Below are 10,139 nucleotides of genomic sequence, written 5' to 3'. Positions count from 1 at the left end.
TGTCCTCATGCGCGGCCTGTCAAGCAGAAAGTCAGGAAACAGGCAGTGGAGCGCCAAGAATTCATCGCAGAAGAAATCAAGAAGTTGGAAGCAGCAGGCCTTGTCAGAGGAGTGCTCCATCCCACATGGTTGGCCAATCCTGTTGTCGTCCGCAAGGCTAACGGGAAATGGAGGCTTTGTATTGACTTCACTGATGTTAATAAAGCTTGTCCCAAAGACCCGTTTCCCTTGCCGTGCATTGACCAGATTGTTGACTCCATAGCCGAATGTGATTTGCTTTCATTTCTTGATGCATACTCAGGATACCATCAGATCTTCATGGCAGAAGAGGATGAAGAGAAAACCGCATTTATCACCCCGTGTGGCACGTACTACTTCGTACGGATGCCTTTCAGTTTGAAGAATGCTGGTTCAACATTCGCAAGGGTAGTCCACCACGCTTTTGAGCCGCAGATGCACAGAAATGTGGAAGCCTACATGGATGACATAGTGGTCAAGAGCAAGAACAGGGCGACCCTGATTCATGATTTAGACGAGACATTTGCAAATCTGCGCAAGATCAACCTCAAGCTTAACCCCGAGAAGTGCGTGTTTGGAGTCCCTTCCGGCAAACTTCTCGGGTTCTTCGTGTCTCAGCGGGGAATTGAAGCCAATCCCGATAAGATCAAGGCCATTGAGCAGATCGAAGCACCAAAGCGCGTCAAGGATGTACGAAGGCTTGCCGGTTGCGTGGCTGCTCTCAGCAGGTTTATCTCTAGATCTGCTGAGCGCGCCCTGCCATTTTTCAAAATTTTGAAAAAGGCAAGTCCAATAAAATGGACTCCGGAGGCGGAGGCTGCGCTGCAAGACTTGAAGAGATACCTGTCCTCCACTCCAACACTTGTCGCACCTAAGCCGCAAGAGAAGTTGCTGCTGTATATAGCGGCAACCAATCAAGTGGTTAGTGTTGCGTTAGTGGCGGAGAGGGAGGCAGATGATGAGCCAGCAACCACGGTAGATGCATCCAGCGACAAGCAGGGGGCTTCGCCGACAAGCTCTGGCCCCGACAGAGATGGATCTGCGCAGGAGCATGATAAGATGCAGAAGAGAATGGTGCAGCGTCCAGTTTACTTTGTCAGTTCCCTTCTATAGGGGGCTAGATCGAGGTACTCTGGTGTGCAGAAGTTGCTTTTCGGCCTCCTCATGGCCTCGAGAAAGCTGCGCCATTACTTCCAAGCACATGAGATCACAGTCGTCACTCGTTTTCCGCTGAAGAGGATACTGCAAAATCCAGAAGCGACAGGCAGGATTGTCGAGTGGGCGCTGGAACTGTCAAGATTTGGCCTCAAATTTGAGAGCACTTCAACTATCCAAAGCAGAGCATTGGCAGAATTCATAGAAGAATGGACGCCAACACCAGATGAAGAAATTCCAAAGACAAGCATCCCCGTCAAAGAGGCAAGCAAAGAGTGGCTGATGTACTTTGATGGTGCCTTCTCGCTGCAAGGCGCCGGTGCGGGCGTGCTGCTTGTCGCACCCACCGGAGAGCACCTCAAGTACGTAGTCCAGATGCACTTTCCCAAGGAGCAAGCAACCAACAATACTGCAGAGTATGAAGGATTGCTAGCCGGTCTCAGAATCGCAGCAGACCTTGGGATCAAGAAGCTCATTGTCAGGGGTGACTCACAGCTTGTCGTCCGCCAAGTGAACAAGAACTACTAGAGTCCATTGATGGAAGCATATGTTGATGAAGTGAGGAAGCTAGAAGAGCACTTTGACGGCCTATAGATGGAGCATATCCCAAGAGCTCAGAATGACATTGCTGATGGCCTCTCAAAGTGCGCCGCACTAAAGTTACCTGTGGAACCAGGGATCTTTGTACACAAGTTGACTCAACCATCCGTAACACCATCAACTGGACAAATCAAGAAGAGGAAGTTGATTTCTGGTGACTACTTTCCAGCAGAGCTCCCCAAAGCCGCCGCCAAGAAAGTCCCCAAGATCAACACCAAGGATGCTGAGGGGCAGTCTGCTCCGGCAAGCCTTATGGTTTGTTCCGTTGAAGCAGACGCTCCCGACAAGTTTTGCTCCGGCAAGCTTGCCGGGGAACATCAAGCTCCGGCAAGGCCGCAAGTCCTTGCCGTAGAAGCGGATGTTCCCGCAGCAGCAGATGTGCCTTTAGTCCTTGTTGTCGAGCCACAAGCTCCAGCATGGGCACAACAGGTTGTCCATTTCCTTCAGACAGGAGAACTTCCCGAAGAGCAAGAAGAAGCGGAAAAAGTAGCCCGGCAGTCAAGTATGTACCAGTTTGTCGATAGCATACTGTACAGAAGAAGACTCAACAGTGTGAAATTGAAGTGTATTTGCCGGGAAGATGGACAATAGCTGTTGGCAGAGATACATGGAGGCATATGTGGCCAACACATTGGCGCAAGAGCACTTGCCGGCAAAGCTTTCCGGCAAGGTTTCTTTTGGCCGACAGCCCTCCAGGATGCAACTGCACAAGTAACCAAGTGTGAAGCGTGCCAGTTCCACTCCAAACAGATAAACCAGCCAGCTCAAGCTCTCCAGACGATCCCTTTATCCTGGCCATTTTCGGTCTGGGGGCTCGATATCCTCGGCCCTTTCCCCCGAGCTGTCGGGGGCTTTGAGTACTTGTACGTCGCAATCGACAAGTTCACAAAGTGGCCGGAAGCGCAGCCAGTGAGGAAGGTGACAGCACAGTTAGCAGTCAAGTTCTTCAGGTCAATTGTTTGCCGTTTCGGGATCCCTAACAGGATCATCACCGACAACGGCATGCAATTCACGAGCCGCACCTTCATGCAGTACGTCCAAGACCTTGGCGCCAAGGTCTGCTTCGCTTCTGTTGCTCATCCGAGAAGCAATGGTCAAGCAGAGAGGGCAAATGCTGAAGTGCTGCGCGGGTTCTAGACCAGAACTTTCGACAGGCTGCGCAAGTGTGGAAGAAACTGGATCGAGGAGCTGCCGGTGGTTCTTTGGTCGATCAGAACGACGCCAAATCGAGCCACTAGCCAGACACCTTTCGCTCTAGTCTATGGAGCAGAGGCAGTTCTCCCCACGGAACTCGTATACAGATCGCCTCGAGTGCTCGCTTATGATGAGCTTGAGCAAGAACAGCTGCGACAAGACGACGCGCTGCTCCTTGAGGAAGATCGTCTTCAGGCTGCTGTACGAGCTGCTCGATACCAGCAAGCTTTGCGCCGCTACCATAGCCGCAAAGTTAAGGCCAGAAGCTTCGAGGAAGGCGACCTTGTTCTTCGGCGCGTTCAGTCCGCCAAGAATTCCAACAAGTTGACGCCGAAGTGGGAAGGCCCTTATCGGGTGAAACGAGTCACTAGGCCCGGCGCTGTCCACCTTGAGACCGAAGATGGCATTCCGGTGAGCAACTCCTGGAACATAGAACATCTTCGTAAGTTTTTCCCGTAGGGCGCGGTTGCCGGAAGCCGTTCCGGCAACCACCTTTTGTACAAGTCTTGCCGCTGTTGCATGTAATCCTTTGTACAAAGCCGGGCGCAGATCCCGTGCATAAATAGAACCCCATGTGCTCCGCACAACTTGTCCATTTCATGCATTAGTTTCTTTGTTGCATGCGTTATCTGACACTTTGTGCAGCACCTACATCCGGTAAGCAATAACGAGCCGAAGGGCTCCATATCATTATTTTCTCTTCTTTCTTCTTTTTTTAACAAAGGAAAAGAAGGTTCCCTCGCACACAAGTTTGCCGGGGGGGAAGGAGAAGATTGTGGTATGGACCAGGCGTCGTTCAAGCAAAGTTTTGCCTTGCCGGGAAGCAAACGACAGAAAAGCTAAGTTGCCAAAGTTTGAGCAATCAGTTTTTAAATTTTTGAGTTATCTTCCTCGAACGACCCTGCTTTGTATGGAAAACCTGTGCGCGGAGGAACCAACTCATGGCTAGTTGCGCCCTTACTTTGTTTCGAGTCCGCTCAACAACTTAAGTCTGCTGCATCTAGTCGCGACAAGGTTTCTTATCGGAAGCAACGCCGCCAGCAGGCTGCTGACGTTCCGCACTCAGCGCTCGCAGCTCGGGTGCCTGCGCCGACAAGTTCCCTAGAAGCATAGGGTAAAAACATACAAAGGAAGGAATCTAGTAGGGGAAATAACATAGCAATTGATAACAGAAATAATGTTATATTACAAGATAACTTGTCGCAACTCTAACAGACTGTTTTCATAACATGATTAGCAGCGACAAGGGAAAAGAAGAAATGGGCGGCCTAGTCTACGCGATCGCCCTCAACCCTCTTGATCTCGCTCACCTTGTCCACAATGGGTGCAACAAGGGCCTTGAGTGCATCCCGATCGGCGTCTGGCGGCAAGGATTTGAGGACGTTGGTGAAGCTGAGGCCTGGATTGCGGAAGGCCACCTTCATCAGCACCTTCTGGAGAACCCCGGCGCAGATTTTGCGCGACTCGTCGGCTAGCTGCTTTGGGATTCTCTCCCGGAGCCGCTGAAGTGCCGTCGCCACGCCCTTGAAGAACAGGCTGAGCTTGGCGCTGGGTTGGAGATTCTCGTTGGAGGGATACCCAAAGTCCTCCATCCCCAGCTGCGCCAGCTCCTCGTCGATGACTGCGGCAATCTTCACCAGACCCTTGGTCCAGTGCTCCACAGTATCTCTGAATGAGTTCTGGGTAACTGCGATGCTCTCCAGCAGCGCCTTGTCAGCCTTGACCTTCTCCGACAAGGTCTTCTCCCGCTCCTTGGCGGCGTCCAGCATCTACGTCAGCGTGGCCAGCTTCAACTCCAGGTCTGCATTGGAATCCTTGGCGGCGCTGAGCTCCTTGCCCCTCTCAGCGAGAAGACCTTGCAGCTCACCGTGGGCGGAAGCATCCTTCTCACGCTCACGCTTAAGCGCGGCAAGCTCCTCGCCGCTCTTCCCGATGTTGGCCTCCAGCTGCGCCACCTTCTCCTCCAGCTCTTTCTTGGCAGCCTCTGCGATTGCGGTAGCGTCCTTTGCCTCCTTGAGCACCCCGCCAAGTGCTTGCTCGCGCTCGGCGAGCTCCTCCTTGTAGCTGTCGAGGTTGGCCTTCCACTTCACCAATTCACCTTCTCGCGCGAACTGCTTCTCGGCGGCCAGCCTTTGTTCCTCCTCAGCTTCGGCCTTCTCGAGAAGGAAGGCCGTATGCTCCTCAGCGAGTCGCTCCTGCTCCTGTGCCAGGGACCGGAGAGCTTCTTGATTGTGGCCCCGGAGCTCCGCCGCGCGCTTCTCCATATCAACTCCCACCTTCGCGACAAGCGTTTCCCCGGAAGCCAACTTGGCTTGCCGGGCGCGGTAGAGTGACAGCAGCTTCCGCAGCAGCTGCTCCTCCTCAGGCTCGCCACTGCTGCTGCTGGGCGCGTTGACCAACGACAGTCCAGCGGAGGCGAGCACTTCCTCATCAAAAGTTTCCCCCTCGACCGGCGCCCTGGAGCTCGGCGCCCAGGGTAGCTTGATGAAGATATCGTCACCGGCCTTCAAGTAGGCGCCGGGCTGGGGCTCCTCGGAGCCCGGCTCCGCAGAAGCGGCAAAGGGATCGGCGGTCGGCACAGCGCCTGGCGCTCCTGCGGCCTCAGGGTCGTCAGTGCAATCGCCCGACCCCTCGCCGGCTTCTGCGGCGGCAGCCTTGGCGGCCTCCTCACCGGCGGTCTCATCAGCACCAGCCCCTTCCTCGCCGGCGCCCTCTGTCTCCATTGGCTCAGCAGCAAATGGGTCTAAAGAACGAAGAAGGGAGAAAAATCAATCAAAAATCCAAGAGAAGAAAATCAGAAGAAGAAGAACCCAAGGGAAAGTTTTTGGACAAGTGAATTACCTGTGCCAAGATCTGCAGTTGCGGTTTCGGCCGCCGCAGGATCGACGGTGCTACCCCTTGCCGGAGAGCGCTCCCTTACCGGGAACTCCTCCCTTGGCGGCGTAGTCGAAGCAGATGGCACTTCGGGACCAGCTTCCGGGCGCTCCTGATATGGCTGCTCTGCTCCTACACGAATCAACAAGCAAGATATCAACAAAGGAAAAAGCACTCATGCGCGCCTGACAGCGGAAAGCTAACTATGAACTTACGCTGGGGGCTGCGCTGGGGGCTGCTTTGAGGAGTGGTTGCCGGGTCCGTCAAGGTGGTCTCGGACCCACCCCCTGCTGACACGGTGGGGTCATCTTCGATGACAATCACCGCGTCCTTGGCCCTCTTCGTTGCTCTCTGGGCCAGCGTCCTGAAAAGAAAGGAGTCCAGATTGAAGCAAGTCAGATACAAGATAAAAACAGCAAGATTGAAGAACTACAAGAGCACCAAAGAAACTTACTCTTCTTCCTCCTCGTCGGAGCTGAGCGCGGAAAGATCGAAGTCCGGCTCCCCTCCGGTGCGGCGAGTCGGAGGAGTAGGATCCCTTGCCCGCTTGGCGGGGGCGGTGGCGGTGGCCCGGGAAGATCCCGCTCCAGTTGCCGCTGCTGCGTGAGGCGCTCCCGCGGCAACATTGCTCGCCGCGGTAGAGCGTGTCGCACGGTTCGGCGGCTATTGACCCGGCTGCCGCCCCGCTACGTCCGCGCCCCTGCGAAGACGCCTTCTTGGCGGGGCCGGGGGCTCCGCCTGCGGCAAGCTTTCTGAAGGCTCGGGCTCTTCCTCGCCGGCCTCGCTCAGCTCAGCTTCAGAGCCGGGAGGCTCTTCCTCGCCAATGAACTCCGCGCGCTCGGCGAGGTTTGCCGCCTCTGCCGCCTCCGCCTCCTCCACAGTGAACCCGAACGCGCCCGCGGCGGCTGCGGCCTCAACCTCTTCCGCCCTAGTGGCGATGCGCTGCAGCTCCTCGTCGGTGGTGTCACGGGTGAGGCTCTTCTGCTCGTCAGCGCGGACCGGCACTTCTTCCGAATTGTCGAAGAACGCTTGCACAACGTCATCCGCAGGCTCTTGCCAAGTTGGAACGATTCCGTGTGAATCGCACAATAGCATCATGGCGCGGATCCGGTCAAGCAAAGAATTATTGCACAATGGAGCGACGCCCCTCGCCAGCGTGAATGGGTGCTGGGGATCGCGTTTGAACAACTCCAGGAGCATTGCATCCAGCTCCAAGACGGTGAAGTTGTAGTTGAGGCCCGGCCATAGCCTCATGATGTCCGCCGAGTTCTTGAATTCCCAGGCGGGCCTCCCCCTCTCCTGCAGGGGTGCGATGCGGCGACGGAGGAAATCTGCGCCTACAGCGCCTACAGTGAGCCCGGCAAGCCTGAGGCGAAGGATCCTAGTAATGGCGATCTTCAGCCTCTCGTCTTCCAGGGCCACGTTGCTCCAGTCATTGCTGCGCACTATTGGAGCTTGGCGCACGGCGGTGAAGGGCTGCGGATTCTCCTCGACGATCCAGCACCACTCCGCTCTCCACTCCTCCCACTTGCTGCGGAGCTCACCCTCCAAGTATGCCTCCTTCTTGCTGACTTTCGAGATCCAGGCGATCCCTCCGGCAAGCGGCTCTCCTCTCTCTACCCGAGGTATGAAGAAGTGGCGGAAAAGGGCAACATTGGGGTGGACTCCAACAAAGTTTTCGCACAAATGTGCGAAAACTGCCATGGTCAGAACGGCGTTGGGGGTGAAATCAAGGAGGCGGAAGCCGTAGGTGTTCATGATATCACAGAAGAACTCCGAGAAGGGCGGGCAGAGCCCGCAATAGAAGAACAGCGTGAAGAATGGGTACCTGTTTGGAGCCAGTTCCGAAGCAGCGGCCGGGAGTACCCTCGTGCGCGGATGCGCCCACGTCTCTGTCGCCCAAAAGAGGTAGAAGTACTCCCTCAGCTCCTTCACGCCGAGCTGGGGGGAGAAGATCGCACGCTCCTTCCGCAGCGCCGCGAGCCGCTGCGTCTCGGCCGACTTCATGCCCTTTCCCTTGTCGGCTTTCGGAGCCATGGCGGAGGTGGTGGGGGAGGTCGACGGCGTTGGTGATGATGGTGGCAATGGGGGGCGGAGCGCTGCTCTCTCGGCTTCGAGAAGAAGGGGGGGAGCGGCGGAGGTTCATGAAGATGGAGTAGTAGCAACCAGCGAGGGGGAACGAACTAACCCTGTTTTCTCTGCTTATAAAGAGGGACGGGGCGGGCGTTTCACCCTTCCGAATAAAGAACCACCCACGATCTCTCCCACGACGTTGCATTCGACGCATGCCGTTAGGGGAGAGCGCGGTGGATACGGAGCGAGATTCGGCGTGGCCCAATCCGCGTGTGCCCGTTCCCTGTCTTGGGCCTGGACCAACAGCGCTCGGCACAGTGTCTGGACCAGGCCCGAGGGCTCCTGTCGGTGTACTAGAATAGGGGTACCCTAGTACCCTGAACTTGTGCACGGGCAGTTGCAGCACCCCGCGGCAAGGCTTGCCGGGCTAACACCAAGATCCTCCGTGGTTCCCTTGGAGCCATTCAAGAACAAAGTATTTAAGCTCAGGAGACAAGGCCCCGGCAAGAGGAGCTTGCTGGGAAGGCCAACCAAGGCACTCCAAGGAACTTGCCGCGACGCGCCACGTGCTCCGGCAAGGCAACAAGGCCCCGGGAAGAGGAGCTTGCCGGGAAGACCAACCAAGGTACCTCGAGGCCCGGTGAGCGGCAAGCTTCCGGACCCGACAAGATAACAACAGCGGCAAGGCGCTTGCCGCGGCAGGCGGCCACTCTATGCCCACGCTCTAGCGCATCCACCAACGTGTCGCTCTGGGGGCCTCTCCAGGCGCGTGTGGCGGGAGGCTGTGCAGCCAGCGGTGCGCAGTGGCATGCGAAGCTGACCAGATCGCCATCGTGGCGAACGGTGGCGCCCCTAACGGTCCTTTTCTGCACTGTTTGGGCGACTCAGACGGGCACTTAATGCCCTTGTCTCCTGCCGTCAGGGTTAGGTAGGGTGCACTGTACAAGTAACTGTACCACCACCTCACTTTTTACATTTGTACCCTTCTCTGCGTTGCCACCTGTCGGTGACCCCTTTAGCGTATAAAAGGAGGCCCATGCGCAACGTAGAGGGGGTTCGCGAGGTTCGACTCATTCGTAACCCAGAAAAACACTACGCTCTCTCTCTAGAGCAAGAACACAAGATAATCAAACAAGCAGCAGTAGGAGTGTTATCTCTCCGGAGAGCTCCGAAGCTGGGTAAACTGCTCGTGTGCTTTGCCTCGATCTCCTCTTCGTGTGATCTCCGCCCCCCGCCGAACCGAAAGGGGCCCGGTCCGCCGGCCCCATAGGTGTTCGTGGATCAGTTTCCCCGACACAAGATATGTGAAACTTTCTTTTGAGTGAATTGAATACTAGATAAGTTTGATGCTTGATAATTGTTTTGAGATATGGAGGTGATAATATAAAAGTCATGCTAGTTGGGTGATTATGAATTTGAGAAATGCTTGTGTTGAAGTTTGCAAGTCCCGTAACATGCACGTATGGTTAAAGTTGTGTAAAAAATTTGAAACATGAAGTGTACCTGGCTTGTGCATCCATATGAGTGGCGGTCGGGGACGAGCGATGGGCTTTTCCTACCAATCTATCCCCCTAGGAGCATGCGCGTAGTACTTGATTTTTTGATGACTTCTAAATCCTTGCAATAAGTATATGAGTTCTTTTGACTAATGTTCAGTCCATGGATTATACGCACTCTCTCACCTTTCCGCCTTTGCTAGCCTCTTCGGTACCGTGCATTGCCCTTTCTCACCTTGAGAGTTGGCGCAAACTTCGTCGGTGCATCCAAACCCCGTGATACGATACGCTCTATCACACATAAACCTCCTTATATCTTCCTCAAAACAGCCACCATACCTACCCATTATGGCATTTCCATAGCCATTCCGAGATATATTGCCATGCAACTTCCACCATCATCATCATGACATACATTACTTTTGTCATATTGCCATTGCATGATCATGTAGTTGACATCGTATTTGTGGCAAGGCCACCATTGCTTATTTTTTATACATGTCGCTCTTGATTCATTGCACCATCCCGGTACACCACCGGAGGCATTCATATAGAGTCATATCTTGTTCTAAGTTTCGAGTTGTAATCCTTATATTGTAATGAATAGAAGTGTGATGATCATCATTATTAGAGCATTGCCCAAAAGAAAAAAAATAGAAAAAAATAATAAAGGCCAAAAAAAAGGAAAGGCCCAAGAAAAAGAAAAAAAGAAAAAAAGAAAAGAAAAAA

The sequence above is a fragment of the Triticum aestivum genome, chromosome 3B, assembly GCF_018294505.1.
Source record: "Triticum aestivum cultivar Chinese Spring chromosome 3B, IWGSC CS RefSeq v2.1, whole genome shotgun sequence".
Taxonomy (NCBI): Eukaryota; Viridiplantae; Streptophyta; class Magnoliopsida; order Poales; family Poaceae; genus Triticum; species Triticum aestivum.
The sequence above is the reverse complement of the archived record's forward strand: the minus strand, read 5'-3'. Positions refer to the sequence as shown.